This window comes from Triticum aestivum, chromosome 5B, assembly GCF_018294505.1.
Source record: "Triticum aestivum cultivar Chinese Spring chromosome 5B, IWGSC CS RefSeq v2.1, whole genome shotgun sequence".
Classification (NCBI taxonomy): domain Eukaryota; kingdom Viridiplantae; phylum Streptophyta; class Magnoliopsida; order Poales; family Poaceae; genus Triticum; species Triticum aestivum.
Window position 1 is genome coordinate 468,175,938 of NC_057807.1, and position 23,804 is coordinate 468,199,741.

A 23,804-nucleotide genomic window follows, 5' to 3' on the forward strand; every position below is an offset into this window, starting at 1 on the left:
AAATAGGTAGGCGCGTTAGTCAGACCAAATGACATAATGATATACTCATATAGCCCATACCTTGTGGTAAAAGCTGTCTGAGGTATATCCTGCTCTCAAATCTTCAGCTGGTGGTATCCTGATTGTAAATCGATCTTGGAAAATACCTTAGCTCCTTGCAACTGGTCAAACAAATCATTGATCATCGGCAGTGGGTACTTGTTCTTGATTGTCACTTCATTCAACGCACGATAATCAACAACCAGCCTTAACGATCCATCCTTCTTCTCCACTAAAAGTAATGGACATCCCCAAGGCGATGAACTTGGCGAATGAAACCTTTATCCAATAACTCATTAATCTGCTTCTTAATCTCCTCCAAATCCTTTGTGGGCATCCTGTATGGTCTCTTTGATATTGGCCCTGTGCCTGGCAAAAGCTCAATAAAAAACTCAATGTCTCTATCCGGTGGCATGCCTGGCAACTCCTCCAGAAATACGTCGGGGTAATCCTTCACCACTGGTACTTCCTCCTGTACAACTCCTGATAAGGAATTCACTTGAGTCCTCTTCGGCATATGCCGGGATACATACTTGATTGTTCTTCCTTCTGGGGTGGTGAGCATAATCAACTTATTGGCGCAATCAATATTTCCTCCATACATCGATAGCCAATCCATACCCAAAATCACATCCAATCCTTGTGACTCTAAAATGATCAGATCCGAGGGGAAAACATGCCTACCTATGGTCAATGGCATCTAAAAACATCCTTGGCTTGCCATATGCTCTGCTCCTAGCGACCTTACTAACATCGTGTCCTAAGAACTTTGGTGGGCAACTAATACTTATCCACGAATCCTCTTGATATGTATGAATGCGATGCACCAGTATTAAAAAGAACGATTGTAGTAAATGAATTAACCAAAAACTTACCTATAACTGCATCTGGTTGTGCTTCAACCTCCTCCACGCTAACATGGTTCACTTGTCCCTTGTTGAAAGGGTTGGGCTTCTTCCCAGAGCTTCCATTGCCATTTCCATTCTTTGCTTCAGAATACTCCGTGGCATAATGTCCATTCTTCCCGCACTTGAAACAAGTAATGTGACTTAGATCCTTCTTGGAGGGTGTTGCTGGGTTGGAACGGTTCTGACCGTTGCTTCCTCCATTCACATTCCCATTCTTGGGGCCACTATGGTTATGTGTACTACCTCCATTAGAATTATGGCCTCCATGGTTATGGTGAATGTGTCCTCTCGAGTTCGGAGTAAAACAGGGTCTCTGCTGAGCTCCTGAATTGTACTTCCCTTGTCCATACTTCCTCTTGCGGCTGTCTATCTGCTGCTGCTTCCCTTCAATGATGAGATCTCTATCTATGAACTCCTGGTAGTTGTTGAATGTTGCCACCACCAACTGCATGCTCAGCTCATAATTCAGTCCTTCTAGAAACTTCTCCTGCTTAGCGGCATCTGTAGCTACGTCATTAGGGGCATAGCGTGCTAACTTACTAAACTCATCCACATACTGGCCCATTGTGCGTCCTCCTTGGTGCAAGTTGCGAAACTCGCGCTTCTTCACGGTCATAGCTCCTGCTGAAACATGGGAAGTGCGGAAAGCCTGCTGAAACTGATCCCATGTAACAGTGTCAATGGGGTAAGTGGCTGTGAAATTCTCCCACCATGATGCTGCAGGTCCATCAAGCTGGTGTGCGGCAAAATGCACTCTCTCCGCATATGTGCATCCTGCAGTGGTCAGCTCCCTTCCAATCTTGCGGAGCCAATCATCTACAACTATCGGCTCGGTGCTATTGGAGAACACCAGCGGATTCAGCCTTAGAAAATAGGCTAAGTGATCAACAGGTGGTGGGGTGGTGGGTTGTTGTTGTTGTTGTTCCCTTGGTTCTGATTTGGAACTAGGAGTTGCATCAGGGTATTCTGCTGCTGGATCAACTGAGTGAGCTCCGGCGGGAAGGCAAATCCATTGTCATGTCTCGGAGGCATCTGATGGGTTTAGAAAAGATGAGAAAATAGAATAGAATGAGGTCTAGAGGGAAAACACTACCCATATGCATATGAGACAAACACAATCATATCACTCCAAGCAATTCAAACAAGGGCTTACAGTCGGTCTAACTATCATTACAAAAGTGCTCGGACTATACTATATACATGGGGGAATACTACTACTGATATGGTGGTCGACTAGAAAGTTTGATCAGTGGAAGACTCCATGATATCCGCTCCAACTTCATCAACATAGTCATCATCGCTATTGTTGGGGTCTGAGTCGGTGTCGTCAATGATGATGTAGTCCTTGGAATCGTCATCATCTCCCCCTGGCGTGGGGTCTCCCATGAACACTCCTAGCTTCCTCATTAGGCCATCATTCTTCTCCACGAGTATCGTCATTTCCTCCTCATATCCATCGCATGTAGACTTGAGTTCTTCCTCTAGCTCTGTAATCCTGGTCATTGCCTTCTTCAGATCTATCATGCATGTGTTGGAAATATGCCCTAGAGGCAATAATAAAATGGTTATTATTGTATTTCCTTGTTCATGATAATTGTCTATTTTTCATGCTATAATTGTATTAACTGGAAACCGTAATATATGTGCGAATACATCGACCACAACATGTCCCTAGTGAGCCTCTAGTTGACTAGCTCATTGATCAATAGATGGCTATGGTTTCCTGACCATGGACATTGGATGTCATTGATAACGGGATCACATCATTAGGAGAATGATGTGATGGACAAGACCCAATCCTAAGCATAGCACAAGATCGTGTAGTTCGTTTGCAAAGAGCTTTTCTAATGTCAAGTATCATTTCCTTAGACCATGAGATAGTGCAACTCCCGGATACCGTAGGAATGCTTTGGGTGTACCAAACGTCACAACATAACTGGGTGGCTATAAAGGTGCACTACAGGTATCTCTGAAAGTGTATGTTCGGTTGGCATGAATCAACAGTGGGATTTGTCACTCCGTATGACGGAGAGGTATCTTTGGGCCCACTCGGTAATGCATCATCATAATGAGCTCAATATGACTAAGTAGTTAGTCTCGGGATCATGCATTACGGAACAAGTAAAGTGACTTGCCGGTAACGAGATTGAACGAGGTATTGGGATACCGACAATCGAATCTCGGGCAAGTAACGTACCGATTGACAAAGGGAATTTTATACGGGATTGATTGAATCCCCGACATCGTGGTTCATCCGATGAGATCATCGTGGAATATGTGGGAGTCAACATGGGTATCCAGATCCCGCTGTTGGTTATTGGCCGGAGAACTGTCTCGGTCATGTCTGCATGGTTCCCGAACCCGTAGGGTCTACACACTTAAGGTTCGGTGACGCTAGAGTTGTTACGGGAAATAGTATGTGGTTACCGAAGGTTGTTCGGAGTCCCGGATGAGATCCGGACGTCACAAGGAGTTCCGGGATAGTCCAGAGGTGAAGATTTATATATGGGAAGTCCAGTTTCAATCGCCGGAATGGTTTTGGGAGTTATCGGTACTGTACCCGGACCACCGAAAGGTGTCCGGGGGTCCATCGGGTGGGGCCACCTGCCCCGGTGGACTTGATGGGCTGAATATGGGAGGGAACCCGCCCCTAGTGGTCTGGTGCGCCCCTCCCCAAGGGCCCAAGGCACCTAGGGTTGGAAACCCTAGGGGAGGGGGCGCCTCCACCTTGTTTGGGGGGCAAGCCTCTCCTCCTGGCCGCCCCCCCCCCCCCTCTTGATGGGATCTAGAGGGGTCGGGGGCCCTCTCCCCTTCACCCTATAAATAGAGGGGGGTGGGAGGGCTGCAACACCCTTGCTTTTGGCGCAGCCCCTCCATCCTCTAACTCTTTCTCCTCCGTAGTGCTTGGCGAAGCCCTGCAGGAATACCACGAGCTCCACCACCACCATGCCGTCATGCTATCGGAGTTCTCCCTCAACTTCTCCTCTCCCCTTGCTGGATCAAGAAGGAGGAGACGTCCCCGGGCTGTACGTGTGTTGAACGCGAAGGCGCCGTCCGTTCGGCGCTAGATCGGATCTTCTGCGATTTGAATCGCCGCGAGTATGACTCCATCAACCGCGTTCTTGTAACGCTTCCGCTTAGCGATCTTCAAGGGTATGAAGATGAACTCCCTCTCTCTCTCTCTTGTTGCTAGAATATACATAGATTGATCTTGGTGATGCATAGAAACTTTTGAATTTCTGCTACATTCCCCAACAGTGGTATCAGAGCCAGGTTTATTGCATAGATTCTATGCACGAGTAGAACACAAGTTGTTGAGGGCGTTGATTTTGTTCAATATGCTTACCGTTACTGGTCCTATCTTGTTTCGACGGTATTGTGGGATGAAGCGGCCCGGACCGACCTTACACATACACTTACGTGAGACAGATTCCACCGACTGACATGCACTAGTTGCATAAGGTGGCTAGCGGGTGTCTGTCTCTCCCACTTTAGTCGGATCGGATTCGATGAAAAGGGTCCTTATGAAGGGTAAATAGCAATTGGCATATCTCATTGTGGTTTTTGTGTAGGTAAGAAACGTTCTTGCTAGAAACCTATAGCAGCCACGTATAAACTTGCAACAATAATTAGAGGACGTCTAACTTGTTTTTGCAGCATATGTCGTGTGATGTGATATGGCCAAAAGGATGTGATGAATGATATATGTGATGTATGAGATTGATCATGTTATTGTAATAGGAATCACGACTTGCATGTCAATGAGTATGACAACCGGCAGGAGCCATAGGAGTTGTCTTAATTTATTGTATGACCTGCGTGTCATTGAATAACAACAAGTAATTACTTTAATTTATTGCTAAACCGTTAGCCATAGTAGTAGAACTAATAGTTGGCGAGACAACTTCATGAAGACACGATGATGGAGATCATGATGATGGAGATCATGGTGTCATGCCGGTGACGATGATGATCATGGCGGCCAGAAGATGGAGATCAAAAGGAGCAAAATGATATTGGCCATATCATGTCACTATTTGATTGCATGAGATGTTTATCATGTTTTTGCATCTTATTTGCTTAGAACGACGGTAGCATAAATAAGATGATCCCTCATAAAATTTCAAGAAAGTGTTCCCCCTAACTGAGCACCGTTGTGAAGGTTCGTTGTTTCGAAGCACCACGTGATGATCGGGTGTGATAGATTCTAACATTCGCATACAACGGGTGTAAGCCAGATTTACACATGCAAAATACTTAGGTTGACTTGACGAGCCTAGCATGCACAGACATGGCCTCGGAACACAAGAGACCGAAAGGTCGAACATGAGTCGTATAGTAGATACGATCAACATGAATATGTTCACCGATGATGACTAGTCCGTCTCACGTGATGATCGGACACGGCCTAGTTGACTCGGATCATGTATCACTTCGATGACTAGAGGGATGTCTATCTGAGTGGGAATTCATCAAATAATTTGATTAGATGAACTTAATTATCATGAACATAGTCAAAAGGTCTTTGCAAATTATGTCATAGCTTGCGCTTTAGTTCTACTGTTTTAGATATGTTCCTAGAGAAAAATTTAGTTGAAAGTTGATAGTAGTAATTATGCGGACTGGGTCCGTAAACTGAGGATTGTCCTTATTGCCGCGTGGAAGGCTTATGTCCTTAATGCACCGCTCGGTGTGTTGAACCTCAAACGTCGTCTGTGGATGTTGCGAACATCTGACATACACTTTTTGATGACTACGTGATAGTTCAGTAATGTTAAATGTTTTAGAATTGAGGCGCCGAAGACGTTTTTTGAACCATCGCGGAACATATGAGATGTTCCAAGGGATGAAATTGGGATTTCAGGCTCGTGCCCACATCAAGAGGTATAAGACCTCTGACGAATTTCTTAGCCTACAAACTAAGGGAGAAAAGCTCAATCGTTGAGCATGTGCTCAGATTGTCTGGGTACTACAATCACTTGAATCAAGTGGGAGTTAATCTTCCAGATGAGATAGTGATGTTTCTTCAAAGTCATTGCCACCAAGATACTAGAGCTTCGTGATGAACTATAACATATCAGGGATAGATATGATGATCCTTGAGCTATTCGCGATGTTTGACACCGTGAAAGTAGAAATCAAGAAGGAGCATCAATTGTTGATGGTTAGTGAAACCACTAGTTTCAAGAAGGGCAAGGGAAAGAAGGGATACTTCATGAAATGGCAAATCAGTTGCTGCTCTAGTGAAGAAACCCAAGGTTGAACCCAAACCCGAGACTAAGTGCTTCTGTAATAAGGGGAATAGTCACTGTAGCAGAATTACCCTAGATACTTGGTAGATAAGAAGGCAGGCAAGGTCGACAGAAGTATATTGGATATACATTATATTAATGTGTACTATACTAGTACTCCTAGTAGCACCATGGTAATAGATACCGGTTCGGTCGCTAAGTGTTAGTAACTCGAAATAAAAGGCTACAGAATAAACGGAGACTAGTTAGAGGCGAGGTGACGATATGTGTTGGAAGTATTTCCAAGGTTGATGTGATCAAACATCGCACGCTCCCTCTACCATCGGGATCGGTGTTAAACCTAAATAATTGTTATTTGGTGTTTGCATTGAGCATATACATGATTGGATTATGTCTATCGCAATACGGTTATTCATTTAAGGAGAATAATGGTTACTCTGTTTATTTGAATAATGCCTTCAATGGTCTTGCACCTAAAATGAATGGTTTTTCAATCTTGATCGTAGTGATACACATGTTAATGCCAAAAGATATAAGATAGTAATGATAGTACCACCTGCATGTGGCACTACCATTTGAGTCATATTGGTATAAAACGCATGAAGAAGCTCCATGTTGATGGATCTTTGGACTCACTCGTTTTTGAAAAGATTGAGACACGCAAACCATGTCTATTGGTATATACGCATGAAGAAACTCCATGCAGATGGATCGTTTGGACTCACTTGATTTTGAATCACTTGAGACATGCAAGTCATACCACATGGGCAGGATGACTGAAAGGCCTCATTTTCAGTAAGATGGAACAAGAAAGCGACTTGTTGGAAGTAATACATTTTGATGTGTGCAGTCCAATGAGTGCTGAGGCGCGCAGTTGATATCGTTATGTTCTTACTTCACAAATGATTTGAGTAGATGCTAAGTATATTTACTTGATGAATCACAAGTCTGAATTATTGAAAGGTTCAAGTAATTTCAGGGTGAAGTTGAAGATTGTCGTGACAAGAGGATAAAATATCTATGATATGATCATAGAGATGAATATCTGACTTACGAGTTTGGCACACAATTAAGACATTGTGGAAATTGTTTCACAACTAATACCGCCAGAAACACCATAGTGTGATGGTGTGTCCGAACATCATAACTGCACCCTATTGGATATGGTGCATACCATGATGTCTCTTATCGAATTACCATTATTGTTTATGGGTTAAGCATTAGAGACAACCGCATTCACTTCAAATAGGGCACCACGTAATTCCGTTGAGATGACAGCATATGAACTATGGTTTAGAGAAACCTAAGCTGTTGTTTCTTAAAAGTTTGGGGCTGCGATGCTTATGTGAAAAAGTTTTAGCCTGATAAGCTCGAACCCAAAGCGGATAAATGCATCTTCATAGGACACCCAAAACAGTTGGGTATACCTCCTATTTCAGATCCAGAAGCAAAAGTGATTGTTTCTAAAAATGGGTCCTTTCTCGAGGAAAAGTTTCTCTTGAAAGAATTGAGTGGGAGGATGGTGGAGACTTGATGAGGTTACTGAACCATCACTTCAACCAGTGTGTAGCAGGGCACAGGAAGTTGTTCCTGTGGCGCCTACACCAGTTGAAGTGGAAGCTGATGATAGTGATCATGAAACTTCGGATCAAGTCACTACCAAACCTCGTAGGTCGAGAAGGACGCGTACTTCTTCGGAGTGATACGGTAATCCAGTCTTGGAGGTCATGTTGCTAGACAACAATGAACCTATGAGCTATGGAGAAGCAATGGTGGGCCTGGATTCCGAAAAATGGCTCGAGGCCATAAAAATCTGAGAGAGGATCCATGTATGAAAACAAAGTATGGACTTTGGAAGAACAACTTGATGGTCATAAGGCTGTTGGGTACAGATGGATTTTAAAAGGAAGACGGACAATGATGGTAAGTATCACCATTAAGAAAGCTTGACTTGTCATTAAGATGTTTTCCGACAAGTTCAAGCAGTTGACTTCGATGAGACTTTCTCACTCGTAGCGATGCTAAGAGTCCGTTGGAATTATATTAGCAGTTACTGCATGATTTATGAAATCTTGCAGATAGGATGTCAAAACATTGTTTCCTCGACAATTTTCTTGAGGAAAGGTTGTATATGATACAACCAGAAGGTTTTGTCAATCCTGAAAGATGCTAACAAGTATGCAAAGCTCCAGCAATCCTTCTAAGGACTGGAGTAAGAATCTCGGAGTTGGAACATACACTTTGATGAGATGATCAAAGATTTTGGGTTTATACAAAGTTTATGAGAAACATGTATTTCCAAAGAAGTGAGTGGGAGCACTATAGCATTTATGATGAGTATATGTTGTTGACATATTGTTGTTCAGAAATGATGTATAATTTCTAGAAAGCATAACGGGTTATTTGAAAAATGTTCAATGGAAATCCTGGATTAAGCTACTTGAACATTGAGCATCAAGATCTATAAGGATATATCAAATAGCTTAATAGTACTGTCAAATGAACACATACCATGACAAGAGTTTGAAGGAGTTCAAAATAGATCGGCAAAGAAGGAGTTCTTGGATGTGTTATAAGGTGTGAATATTGGGTAAGACTCAAGACCTGACCACAGCAGAAGAGAGAGAAAGGACGAAGGTCGTTCCCTATGCTTTAGACGTAGGCTCTATAGTATGCTATGCTGTGTACCGCACGTGAAGTGTGACTTGCCGTGAGTCAGTTAAGGGGTACAAGAGTGATCCAGTGGATCATAGGACAGCGGTCAAAGTTATCCTTAGTAACTAGTGGACTAAGAATTTTTCTCGATTATGGAGGTGGTAAAAGAGTTCGCCGTAAAGGGTTACGCCGATGCAAACTTTGACACTAATTTGGATGCTTCTGAGTAGTAAACTAGATTCGTATAATAGAACAGTTATTTGGAATAGCTCCAAATAGAGCGTGGTAGCTGCATCTACAAGATGACATAGAGATTTGTAAAACACACACGGATCTGAAAGGTTCAGACCAGTTGACTAATAACCTCTCTCACAAGTGAGATATGATCAAACCCCATGGGTGTTGAATTCATTACAATCACATAGTGATCTGAACTAGATTATTGACTCTAGTGCAAGTGGGAGACTGTTGGAAATATGCCCTAGAGGCAATAATAAAATGGTTATTATTGTATTTCCTTGTTCATGATAATTGTCTATTGTTCATGCTATAAGAATATTAACTGGAAGCCGTAATACATGTGTGAATACATAAACCACAACATATGCCTAGTGAGCCTTGATACGTCTCCAACGTATCTATAATTTTTGATTGTTCCATGCTATTATATTCCCTGTTTTGGATGTTTATGGGCTTTATTTTATACATTATTATCATTTTTGGGACTAACCTACTAACCGGAGGCCCAGCCCATATTGATGTTTTTTTGCCTATTTAAGTATTTCGAAGAAAAGGAATATCAAATGGAGTCCAAACGGAATGAAACCTTCGGGAGCATGATTCTTGGAACGAACAAGATCCAGAGAGCTTAGAGTGCAAGTCAAGAAACAACCGGAGCCTCCACGAGATAGGAGGGCCCCCTGTAGGGCGCGCCCCCCTGTCTCATGGGACCCTCGGGCGTCCACCGACGTACCTCTTCCTCCTATATATACCTACGGACCCCGAAAATATCCCGGGGCACCACGAAACACAATTTCCACCACCGTAACCTTCTGTATCCGCGAGATCCCATCTTGGAGCCTTCACCGGCACTCTGCCGGAGGGGGAATCGACCATGGAGGGCCTCTACACCAACATCCTTGCCCCTCCTATGAGTTGTGAGTAGTTTACCACAGACCTACGGGTCCATAGTTATTAGCTAGATGGCTTCTTCTCTCTTTTTGGATCTCAATACAATGTTCTCCCCCTCTCTTGTGGAGATCTATTTGATGTAATCTCTTTTTGCGGTGTGTTTGTCGAGATCCAATGAATTGTGAGTTTATGATCAGATTTATCTATGGATATTAATTGAATCTTCTCTGAATTTTTTATGTATGATTGAGTTATCTTTGCAAGTCTCTTCGAATTATCGGTTTGGTTTGTCATACTAGATTGATCTTTCTTGCCATGGGAGAAGTGCTTAGCTTTGGGTTCAATCTTGCGGTGTTCTTACCCAGTGACAGAAAGGGTTGCAAGACACGTATTGTATTGTTGCCATCGAGGATAACAAGATGGGGTTTATATCATATTGCATGAGTTTATCCCTCTACATCATGTCATCTTGCTTAATGCGTTGCTATGTTCTTATGAACTTAATACTCTAGATGCATGCTGGATAGCGGTCGATGTGTGGAGTAATAGTAGTAGATGCAGGCAGGAGTCGGTCTACTTGTTATGGATGTGATGCCTATATACATGATCATGCCTAGATAACGTCATAATTATTCGCTTTTCTATCAATTGCTCAACAGTTATTTGTTCACCCACCGTAATACTTATGCTCTCGAGAGAAGCCTCTAGTGAAACCTATGGCCCCCGGGTCTATCTCTTATCATATTTGCTTCCAATCTACTTTTATTTGCATCTTTACTTTTTTGCATCTATATTATAAAATACCAAAAATATGTTTATCTTATCATACTATCTCTATCAGATCTCACTTTCGCAAGTGGCCGTGAAGGGATTGACAACCGCTTTATTGCGTTTGTTGCGAGTTCTCAGTTTGTTTGTGTAGGCGCGTGGGACTTTGGAGGAGCCTCCTACTGGATTGATACCTTGGTTCTCAAAAACTGAGGGAAATACTTACGCTACACTTGCTGCATCACCCTCTCCTCTTCGGGGAAAACCAACGCTAGCTCAAGACGTAGCAAGAAGGATTTATGGCGCCGTTGCCGGGGAGGTCTTCGCTCAAGTCAAGACATACCAAGTACCTATCACAAACCTATCTCCCTCGCATTTACATTATTTGCCATTTGCCTCTCATTTTCCTCTCCCCCACTTCACCCTTGCCGTTTTATTCGCCCTCTCTTTCCCAATCTCCTCCTATCTTTTTGCTTGCCTTCTTTTTTGTGCTTGTTTGCTTGTTTGACCTTATGGCCGCGCCTAACGGTCCTGGACACCTTCTCAGAAGGATGGATGAGATCGAATCAAATATTAGAAGCTTTATGAATTTGCAATTTGAGCATAATAATTTCTTTAGAAAAGAGCTTAAGGAACAAAAAAGTTTTTTGGGGTTTATGAACAAAGAGCTTGATGATATGAATAAAGAATTCTATGGTGTTAATGCTCAAATTACCCGGCTTGAAAATGCTATAGCCAAAATTTCTGACAAGCAAGCCACCTTAGTCAATAAAATGGCCGCTAAACTAGAAAAATTACGTGAAAATAATGATGAGGATCTTAAAGTTATTGATGCGTCTCCTATTATATCTATGTTTTGCAATATAAATTTTGATGATTATGGGACTGATGATGAATCAACTTTGCCTGGAAGGCGTCCTAAGAATTCAGAGCCTTTAGATCTTAATGCTAAATTTGGTAAAAGAGATATTGGAGAATCCTCAACTTCTAATAATGTTGAACCTACTATCTCGGATTTCAAGGAATTTGACTATGATAGTTGCCCTTTAAAAGGTTGTATTTCCTTGTTGCAATCCGTCGTTAATTCTCCTCATGCTTATAGTCAAAACAAAGCTTTTTCCAAACATATTACTGATGCCTTGATGCAATCTTATGATGAAAAACTTAATTTAGAAGTTTCTATACCTAGAAAACTTAATGATGAGTGGGAACCTACTATAAAGATTAGAATTAAAGATTTTGAGTGTTTTGCTTTGTGTGATTTGGGTGCTACTGTTTCCACAATTCCGAAAACTTTATGTGATATTCTAGATTCCCATGATCTTGATGATTGCTCGTTAAATTTGCACCTTGCGGATTCCACCATTAAAAAGCCTATGGGAAGGATCAATGATGTTCTTATTGTTGCAAATAGAAATTTGGTGCCCACAGATTTTGTTGTTCTTGATATATATTGCAATCTTTCTTGCCCTATTATTCTTGGTAGACCTTTCCTTAGAACGATTGGTGTGATTATCGATATGAAAGAAGGGAACATTAGATTCCGATTTCCCTTAAAGAAAGGCATGGAGAACTTTCCAAGAAAGAAAGTAAAATTACCTTATGAAACTATCATGCGTGCTACTTATTAATCAAGTGCCAAAGATGGCACTCGTTAGATCTATCTTCGCTTTTATGCCTAGCTAGGGGCGTTAAACGATAGCGCTAGTTGGGAGGCAACCCAATTTTCTTTATGTTCTTTGTTTTTGTTCCTGTTTAGTGTTAAATTTTGTTTCTACTTTCTGTTTAGATGTGTTTTTATCTTTTGTTTAGTGTTTGTGCCAAGTAGAACCTATAGGCTAAACTATGATGATGGTTGATTTGATTCTGCTGAAAAACAAAAACTTTGCGCTCACGAGAAAAATTCAATAAATCACAGAAACGTGCTTTTTCATTGATTCGTTTTGCTGCTGATCAATAAACAAATTTTCCAGTACGTCCTATTTTGGTAGGATTTTTAGAGTTCCAAAAGTTTGCGTTAGTTACAGATTGCTATAGAATGTTCTGTTTTTGACAGATTCTGTTTTTCGTGTGTTGTTTGCTTATTTCAATGCATCTATGGCTAATAAATTAGTTTATAAACCATAAAGAAGTTGTAATACAGTAGGTTTAACACCAAAATAAATAAAGAATGAGTTCATCACAGTACCTTATGTGGTGGTTTTGTTTTCTTTCACTAACGGAGCTTATAAGATTCCTGTTGAATTTTGTGTTGTGAAGTTTTCAAGTTTTGGGTAAAGCTTTTACGGACTATGGAATAATAAAGAGTGGCAAGAGCCTAAGCTTGTGGATGCCCAAGGAAGCCCAAGATATTCAAGAATAGCCAAAAGCCTAAGCTCGGGGATGCCCCGGGAAGGCATCCCCTCTTTCGTCTTCGTTCATTGGTAACTTTACTTGGAGCTATATTTTTATTCGCCACATGATATGTGTTTTGCTTGGAGTGTCGTGTATTATATTGGTCTTTGCTTGTTAGTTTACCACAATCATCCTTTCTGTAACACACCTTTTGGGAGAAGCCTATTTGATTAGAATTTGCTAGAATACTCTATGTGCTTCACTTATATCTTTTGAGCTTGATAGTTTTTGCTCTAGTGCTTCACTTATATCTTTTAGAGCACGGTGGTGGATTAATTTTGAAGAAATTGCTAGTCTCTCATGCTTCATGTATATTATTTTGAGAGTCTTTTAGAACAGCATGGTATTTGCTATGGTTATAATTTGGTCCTAGAATGATGAGCATCCAAGTTGGGTATAATAAAAACTATCATATGATGTGAATTGGATGCTATGATCAATTTGATGCTTGATAATTGTTTTGAGATATGGAGGTAGTGATATTAAAGTCATGCTAGTTGGGTGATTATGAATTTAAAGAATGCTTGTGTTGAAGTTTGTGATTCCCGTAGCATGCATGTATGGTGAACCGCTTTGTGATGAAGTTGGAGAACAATTTTATTTATTGAATGTCTTCCTTATGAGTGGCAGTCGGGGACGAGCGATGGTCTTTTCCTACCAATATATCCCCCTAGGAGCATGCACGTAGTGCTTTGGTTTTCTATGACCTCTAAATTTTTACAACAAGTATATGAGTTCTTTTGACTAATGTTGAGTCCATGGATTATACGCACCCTTTCACCCCTCCATTATTGCTAGCCTCTCTTGTATCGTGCAACTTTCACCGGTACCATACACCTGTTGGAAATATGCCCTAGATGAAATAATAAAATGGTTATTATTGTATTTCCTTGTTCATGATAATTGTCTATTGTTCATGCTATAATTGTATTAACTGGAAACTGTAATACATGTGCGAATACATAGACCACAACATGTCCCTAGTGAGCCTCTAGTTGACTAGCTCATTGATCAACCGATGGTCATGGTTTCCAGACCATGGACATTGGATGTCATTGATAACGGGATCACATCATTAGGAGAATGATGTGATGGACATGACCCAATCCTAAGCATAGCACAAGATCGTGTAGTTCGTTTGCTAAGAGCTTTTCTAATGTCAAGTATCATTTCCTTAGACCATGAGATTGTGCAACTCCCGGATACCGTAGGAATGCTTTGGGTGTACCAAACATCACAATGTAACTGGGTGGCTATAAAGGTGCACTACAGGTAGCTCCGAAAGTGTCTGTTGGGTTGGCACGAATCGAGACTGGGATTTGTCACTCCGTATGACGGAGAGGTATCTCTGGGCCCACTCGGTAATGCATCATCATAATGAGCTCAATGTGACTAAGTAGTTAGTCACGGGATCATGCATTGCGGAACGAGTAAAGTGACTTGCTGGTAACGAGATTGAACGAGGTATTGGGATACCGACGATCGAATCTCGGGCAAGTAACATACTGATTGACAAAGGGAATTGTATACGGGATTGATTGAATCCCCGACATCGTGGTTCATCCGATGAGATCATCGTGGAACATGTGGGAGCCAATATGGGTATCCAGATCCTGCTATTGGTTATTGGCCGGAGAGGTGTCTCGGTCATGTCTGCATGGTTCCCGAACCCGTAGGGTCTACACACTTAAGGTTCGGTGACGCTAGAGTTGTTATGGGAAATAGTATGTGGTTACCGAAGGTTGTTCAGAGTCCCGGATGAGATCCCGGACATGACGAGGAGCTTCGGAATGATCCGGAGGTGAAGATCGGTATATTGGACGAAGGGTATTGGAGTTTGGAATTGTTCCGGGGGTACCAGGTGATGACCAGCGTGTCCGAAAGGAGTTTCGGAGGCCCCGACAAGCGTTGGGGGGCCTTATGGGCCAAGGGGAGGGGGCACATCAGCCCACTAAGGGGCTGAGCGCCCCGCCCACCCCATCTCACGTAACCAGGAGAGGTGGGGGCGCCACCCCTAGGGCAGCCGCCCCTCCCGGCTTGGGGGGCAAGTTTCCTAGGGGGTGGGGGCGCCCAAACCCATCTAGGGTTTCCCCTGTGGCCGCTGCCCCTCCCCTAGGGAACCCTAGGGCGCCTCCCCCTCCTCCCTTCCCCCTATATATAGTGAGGGAGAGAGAGGCAGCCACACCCTTCCCCTGGCGCAGCCCTCTCCCTCCTCCAACACCTCCTCCTCCTCCGTAGTGCTTGGCGAAGCCCTGCCGGAGAACAACGAGCTCCATCACCACCACGCCATCATTCCGTCAGAGCTCTCCCTCAACTTCTCATCTCCCCTTTCTGGATCAAGAAGGAGGAGACGTCCCTAGGCTATACGTGTGTTGAACGCGGAGGCGCCGTCGGTTCGGCGCTAAATCGGATCTTCCGCGATTTGAATCGCCGCAAGTACAACTCCATCAACCGCGTTCTATTAATACTTCCGCTTAGCGATCTTCAAGGGTATGAAGATGCACTCCCTATCTCTCTCGTTGCTAGTCTCTCCATAGATTGATCTTGGTGATGCGTAGAAAATTTTGAATTTCTGCTACGTTCCCCAATAGTGGCATCATGAGCTAGGTCTATGCGTAGTTTCTATGCACGAGTAGAACACAAGTTTGTTATGGGTGTCGATTTTGTCAATTTACTTGCCACTACTAGTCTTATCTTGTTTCGGCGGCATCGTGGGATGAAGCGGCCCGGACCGACCTTACACGTACACTTACGTGAGACAGGTTCCACCGACTGACATGCACTTGTTGCATAAGGTGGCTAGCGGGTGCCAGTCTCTCCCACTTTAGTCGGATCGGATTCGATGAAAAGGGTCCTTATGAAGGGTAAATAGCAATTGGCATATCACATTTTGGTTTTGGCGTAGGTAAGAAACGTTCTTGCTAGAAACCTATAGCAGCCACGTAAAAAGTTGCAACAACAATTAGAGGACGTCTAACTTGTTTTTGCAGTATATGTCGTGTGATGTGATATAGCCAAAAAGGATGTGATGAATGAAATATATGTGATGTATGAGATTGATCATGTTCTTGTAATAGGAATCACGACTTGCATGTCGATGAGTATGACAACCGGCAGGAGCCATAGGAGTTGTCTTAATTTAGTGTTTGACCTGCGTGTCATTGAATAATGGCATGTAATTACTTTACTTTATTGCTAAACCGTTAGCCATAGTAGTAGAAGTAATAGTTGGCGAGACAACTTCATGGAGACACGATGATGGAGATCATGATGATGGAGATCATGGTGTCATGCCGGTGATGATGATGATCATGGCGCCCCGAAGATGGAGATCAAAAGGAGCAAAATGATATTGGCCATATCATGTCACTATTTGATTGCATGAGATGTTTATCATGTGTTTACATCTTATTTGCTCAGAACGACGGTAGCATAAATAAGATGATCCCTCACTAAAATTTCAAGAAAGTGTTTACCTAACTGTGCACCGTTGCGAAGGTTCGTTGTTTCGAAGCACCACGTGATGATCGGGTGTGATAGATTCTAACGTTCGCATACAACGGGTCTAAGCCAGATTTACACACGCCAAACACTTAGGTTGACTTGACGAGCCTAGCATGTACATACATGGCCTCGGAACACAAGAGACCGAAAGGTCGAACATGAGTCGGATAGAAGATACGATCAACATGAAGATGTTCACCGATGATGACTAGTCCGTCTCACGTGATGATCGGACACGGCCTAGTTGACTCGAATCATGTATCACTTGGATGACTAGAGGGATGTCTATCTGAGTGGGAGTTCATTAAATAATTTGATTAGATGAACTTAATTATCATGAACATAGTCAAAAGGTCTTTACAAATTATGTCGTTGCATACGCTTTAGTTCTACTGTTTAGATATGTTCCTAGAGAAAATATAGTTAAAAGTTGATAGTAGCAATTATGTGGACTGGGTCCGTAAACTGAGGATTGTCCTCATTGCTATGTAGAAGGCTTATGTCCTTAATGCACCGCTCGGTGTGCTGAACCTCGAACGTCGTCTGTGGATGTTGCGAACATCTGACATACACGTTTTGATGACTACATGATAGTTCAGTAATGTTAAACGGTTTAGAATTGTGGCGCCGAAGATGTTTTTGAAACGTCACGGAACATATGCGATGTTCCAAGGGCTGAAATTGGGATTTCAGGCTCGTGCCCACGTCAAGAGGTATGAGACCTCCGACGAGTTTCTTAGCCTACAAACTAAGGGAGAAAATCTCAATCGTTGAGCATGTGCTCAGATTGTCTGAGTACTAGAATCACTTGAATCGAGTGGGAGTTAATCCTCCAGATGAGATAGTGATGTTTCTCCAAAGTCATTGCCACCAAGCTACTAGAGCTTCGTGATGAATTATAACATATCAGGGATAGATATGATGATCCTTGAGCTATTCGCAATGTTTGACACCGTGAAAGTAGAAATCAAGAAGGAGCATCAATTGTTGATGGTTAGTGAAACCACTAGTCTCAAGAAGGGCAAGGGCAAGAAGGGATACTTCATGAAACAACAAATCAGTTCCTGCTCTAGTGAAGAAACCCAAGGTTGAACCCAAAATCGAGACTAAGTGCTTCTTTAATGAGGGGAACGGTCACTGAAGCAGAACTACCCTAGATACTTTGTAGATGAGAAGGCTGGCAATGTCGACAGAAGTATATTGGATATACATTATATTAAATGTGTACTTTACTTGTACTCCTAGTAGCACCAGGGTATTAAGATACCGGTTCGGTTGCTAAGTGTTAGTAACTCGAAATAAAAGAGCTACGGAATAAACGGAGAGTAGCTAAATGTGAGATGACGATGTGTGTTGGAAGTGTTTCCAAGGTTGATGTGATCAAGCATCGCATGCTCCCTCTACCATCGAGATTGGTGTTAAACCTAAATAATTGTTATTTGGTGTTTGCGTTGAGCATAGACATGATTGGATTATGTTTATAGCAATACAGTTATTCATTTAAGGAGAATAATGGTTACTCTGTTTATTTGAATAATACCTTCAATGGTCTTGCACCTAAAATGAATGGTTTATTGAATCTCGATCGTAGTAATACACATGTTCATGCCAAAAGATATAAGATAGTAATGATAGTACCACATACTTGTGGCACTGCTGTTTGAGTCATATTGGTATAAAATGCATGAAGAAACTCCATGTTGATGGATCTTTGGACCCACTCGTTTTTGAAAAGATTGAGACATGCGAACCATGTCTATTGGTATATATGCATGAAGAAACTCCATACAGATGGATCGTTTGGAATCACTTGATTTTGAATCACTTGAGACATGCAAGTCATACCACATGGGCAAGATGACTGAAAGGCCTCGTTTTCAGTAAGATGGAACAAGAAAGCGACTTGTTGTAAGTAATACATTTTGATGTGTGCAGTCCAATGAGTGCTGAGGCACGTAGTGGATATTGTTATGTTCTCACTTCACAGATGATTTGAGTAGATGCTAAGTATATTTACTTGATGAATCACAAGTCTGAATTATTGAAAGGTTCAAGTAATTTCAGGGTGAAGTTGAAGACCGTCGTGACAAGAGGATAAAATGTCTATGATATGATCATAGAGATGAATATCTGAGTTAGTAGTTTGGCACACAATTAAGACATTGTGGAAATTGTTTCACAACTAATACCGCCTCGAACACCATAGTGTGATGGTGTGTCCGAACATCATAACTGCACCCTATTGGATATGGTGCATACCATGATCGAATTACCACTATTGTTTATGGGTTAGGCATTAGAGACAACCGCATTCACTTTAAATAGGGCACCACGTAATTCCGTTGAGATGACACCGTATGAACTATGGTTTAGAGAAACCTAAGCTGTCGTTTCTTGAAAGTTTGGGGCTGCGACGCTTATGTGAAAAAGTTTCAGGCTGATAAGCTCGAACCCAAAGCGGATAAATACATCGTCATAGGACACCCAAAACAGTTGGGTATACCTCCTATTTCAGATTCGGAAGCAAAAGTGATTGTTTCTAGAAATGGGTCCTTTCTCGAGGAAAAGTTTCTCTCGAAAGAATTGAGTGGGAGGATGGTGTAGAATTTATGAGGTTATTGAACCGTCACTTCAACTAGTGTGTAGCAAGGCACATGAAGTTGTTCCTGTGGCGCCTACACCAATTGAAGTGGAAGCTCATGATAGTGATCATGAAACTTCGGATCAAGTCACTACCAAACCTCGTAGGACGACAAGGATGCATACTGCTTCAGAGTGGTACAGTAATCCTGTCTTGGAGGTCATGTTGCTAGACAACAATGAACCTACGAGCTATGGAGAAGTGATGGTGGGCCCGGATTCCGATGAATGGCTCGAGGCCATAAAATCCGAGAGAGGATCCATGTATGATAACAAAGTGTGGACTTTGGAAGAACTACTTGATGGTCGTAAGGCTGTTGGGTACATATGGATTTCAAAAGGAAGACGGACAATGATGGTAAGTATCACCATTAAGAAAGCTCGACTTGTCGTTAAGATGTTTTCTGACAAGTTCAAGGAGTTGACTACGATGAGAATTTCTCACTCGTAGCGATGCTAAGAGTCCGTTGGAATTGTATTAGCAGTTACTGCATTATTTATGAAATCTTGCAGATAGGATGTCAAAACATTGTTTCCTCGACGAGTTGCTTGAGGAAAGGTTGTATGTGATACAACCAGAAGGTTTTGTCAATCCTAAAAGATGCTAACAAGTATGCAAAGCTCCAGCAATCCTTCTAAGGACTGGAGTAAGCATCCCGGAGTTGGAATATACACTTTGATGAGATGATCAAAGATTTTGGGTTTATACAAAGTTTATGAGAAACTTGTATTTCCAAAGAAGTGAGTGGGAGCACTATAGAATTTCTGATGAGTATATGTTGTTAACATATTGTTGATCGAAAATGATGTAGAATTTCTGGAAAGCATATAGGGTTATTTGAAAAGTGTCTTTCAATGCAAAACCTGGATTAAGCTACTTGAACATTGAGCATCAAGATCTATAAGGATAGATCAAAAACGCTTAATAGTACTTTCAAATGAACACATACCGTGACAAGATTTTGAAGGAGTTCAAAATAGATCGGCAAAGAAGGAGTTCTTGGCTGTGTTATAAGGTGTGAGTATTGGGTAAGACTCAAGACCTGACCATGGTAGAAGAAAGAGAAAGACGAAGGTCGTCCCCTATGCTTTAGATGTAGGCTCTACAATATGCTATGCTGAGTACCGCACCTGAATTGTGCCTTGCCATGAGTCAGTCAAGGGGTACAAGAGTGATCCAAGAATGGATCACAGGACAACGGTCAAAGTTATCCTTAGTAACTAGTGGACTAAGGAATTTTCTCGATTATGGAGGTGGTAAAAGAGTTCGTCGTAAAGGGTTACGTCGATGCAAACTTTGACACTAATCCGGATGACTCTGAGTAGTAAACCGGATTTGTATAGTAGAGCAGTTATTTGGAATAGCTCCAAGTAACGCGTGGTAGCTGCATCTACAAGATAACATAGAGATTTGTAAAGCACACACGGATCTGAAAGGTTCAGACCCGTTGTATAATAACCTCTCTCACAAGCGAGATATGATCAAACCCCGTGGGTGTTGGATTCATTACAATCACATAGTGATGTGAACTAGATTATTGACTCTAGTGCAAGTGGAAGACTGTTGTAAATGTGCCCTAGAGGCAATAATAAAATGGTTATTATTGTATTTCTTTGTTCATGATAATTGTCTATTGTTCATGCTATAATTGTATTAACTGGAAACCGTAATACATGTGCGAATACATAGACCACAACATGTCCCTAGTGAGCCTCTAGTTGACTAGCTCGTTGATCAACAGATGGTCATGGTTTCCTGACCATGGGCATTGGATGTCATTGATAACTGGATCACATCATTAGGAGAATGATGTGATGGACATGACCCAATCCTAAGCATAGCACAAGATCGTGTAGTTCGTTTGCTAAGAGCTTTTCTAATGTCAAGTATCATTTCCTTAGACCATGGGATTGTGCAACTCCCGGATATCGTAGGAATGCTTTGGGTGTACCAAACGTCACAACGTAACTGTGTGGCTATAAAGGTGCACTACAGGTAGCTCCGAAAGTGTCTGTTGGGTTGGCACGAATCGAGACTGGGATTTGTCACTCCGTATGACGGAGAGGTATCTCTGGGCCCACTCGGTAATGCATCATCATAATGAGCTCAATGTGACTAAGTAGTTAGTCACGGGATCATGCATTATGGAATGATTAAAGTGGCTTGCCGGTAACGAGATTGAACGAGGTATTGGGATATCGACGATCGGATCTCGGGCAAGTAACATATCGATTGACAAAGGGAATTGTATACGGGATTGATTGAATCACTGACATCGTGGTTCATCCAATGAGATCATCGTGGAACATGTGGGAGCCAATATGGGTATCTAGATCCTGCTATTGGTTATTGGCCGGAGAGGTGTCTCGGTCATGTCTGCATGGTTCCCGAACCCGTAGGGTCTACACACTTAAGGTTCGGTGACGCTAGAGTTGTTATGGGAAATAGTATGTGGTTACCGAAGGTTGTTCGGACTCCCAGATGAGAACCCGGACGTGACGAGGAGCTCCGGAATGATCTGGAGGTGAAGATTGGTATATTGGACGAAGGGTATTGGAGTTTGGAATTGTTCTGGGGGTACCAGGTGATGATCAGCGTGTCCGAAAGTGGTTTTGGAGGCCCCGGCAAGCGTTGGGGGGGGCCTTATGGGCCAAGGGGAGGGGGCACATCAGCCCACTAAGGGGCTGAGCGCCCCTCCACCCCATCTCAAGTAACCAGGAGAGGTGGGGGCGCCACCCCTAGGGCAGCCGCCCCTCCCGGCTTGGGGGCAAGTTTCCTAGGGGGTGGGGGCGCCCAAACCCATATAGGGTTTCCCCTGTGGCCGCCGCCCCTCCCCTAGGGAACCCTAGGGCACCTCCCCCTCCTCCCTTCCCCCTATATATAGTGAGGGAGAGAGAGGGCAGTCGCACCCTTCCCCTGGCGCAGCCCTCTCCCTCCTCCAACACCTCCTCCTCCTCCGTAGTGCTTGGCGAAACCCTGCCGGAGAACAACGAGCTCCATCACCACCACGACGTCGTGCTGCCGGAGCTCTCCCTCAACTTCTCCTCTCCCCTTGATGGATCAAGAAGGAGGAGACGTCCCCGGGCTGTACGTGTGTTGAACGTGGAGGCGCCGTCCATTCGGCGCTAGATCGGATCTTCCGCGATTTGAATCGCCGCAAGTACGACTCCATCAACCACGTTCTAGTAATGCTTCCGTTTAGCAATCTTCAAGGGTATGAAGATGCACTCCCTCTATCTCTCGTTGCTAGTCTCTCCATAGATTGATCTTGGTGATGCGTAGAAAATTTTGAATTTTTGCTACGTTCCCCAACAACACCCACCATATACCTCCATCAAAACAGTCACCATACCTACCTATTATGGCATTTCCATAGCCATTCCGAGATATATTGCCATGCAACTTTCCACCGTTCCGTTTATTATGACACGTTTCATCATTGTCATATTGCTCTTTGCATGATCATGTACTTAACATCGTATTTGTGACAAAGCCACCATCATAATCTTCATACATGTCGCTTTTGATTCATTGCATATCCCGGTATACCGTCGGAGGCATCATAATCGTGTTCTAGCTTTGAGTTGTAATATTTGAGTTGTAAAGTGTGATGATCTCCATTATTAGAGCATTGTCCTAGTGAGGAAAGGATGATGAAGACTATGATTCCCCCACAAGTCGGGATGAGACTTCGGACTTTACAAAAAGAAAAGAGAAAAAAAAAGAGAAAGGCCAAAAAGAAAAAAAAAAGAAGGCCAAAGAAAAAAAAGAGAGAAAAGAAAAAGAAAGAAAAAAAGAATGAGAGAAAAAGAGAGAAGGGACAATGCTACTATCTCTTTTTCCACACATGTGCTTCAAAATAGCACCATGATCTTCATGATAGAGAGTCTCATATGTTGTCACTTTCATTTACTAGTGGGAATTTTTCATTATAGAACTTGGCTTGTATATTCCAATGATGGGCTTCCTCAAAATGCCCTAGGTCTTCGTGAGCAAGCAAGTTGGATGCACACCCACTAGTTTTATTTTGTTGAGCTTTCATATATTTATAGCTCTAGTGCATCCGTTGCATGGCAATCCCTACTCACTCACATTGATATCTATTAATGGGCATCTCCATAGCTCATTGATACGCCTAGTTGATGTGAGACTATCTTCTCCTTTTTTTGTCTTCCCCACAACCACCGTTCTATTCCACATATAGTGCTATGTCCATGGCTCACGCTCATGTATTGCGTGCAAGTTGAAAGAGTTTGAGATTATTAAAGTATGAAACAATTGCTTGGCTCATCATCGGGGTTCTGCATGATTAAATACTTTGTGTGATGAAGATGAAGCATAGCCAGACTATATGATTTTGTAGGGATAATTTTCTTTAGCCATGTTATTTTGAGAAGACATGATTACTTTGCTTAGTATGCTTGAAGTATTATTATTTCTTATGTCAATATGAACTTTTATTTTGTATTATTTGGATCTGAACATTCATGCCACATTAAAGAAAATTACATT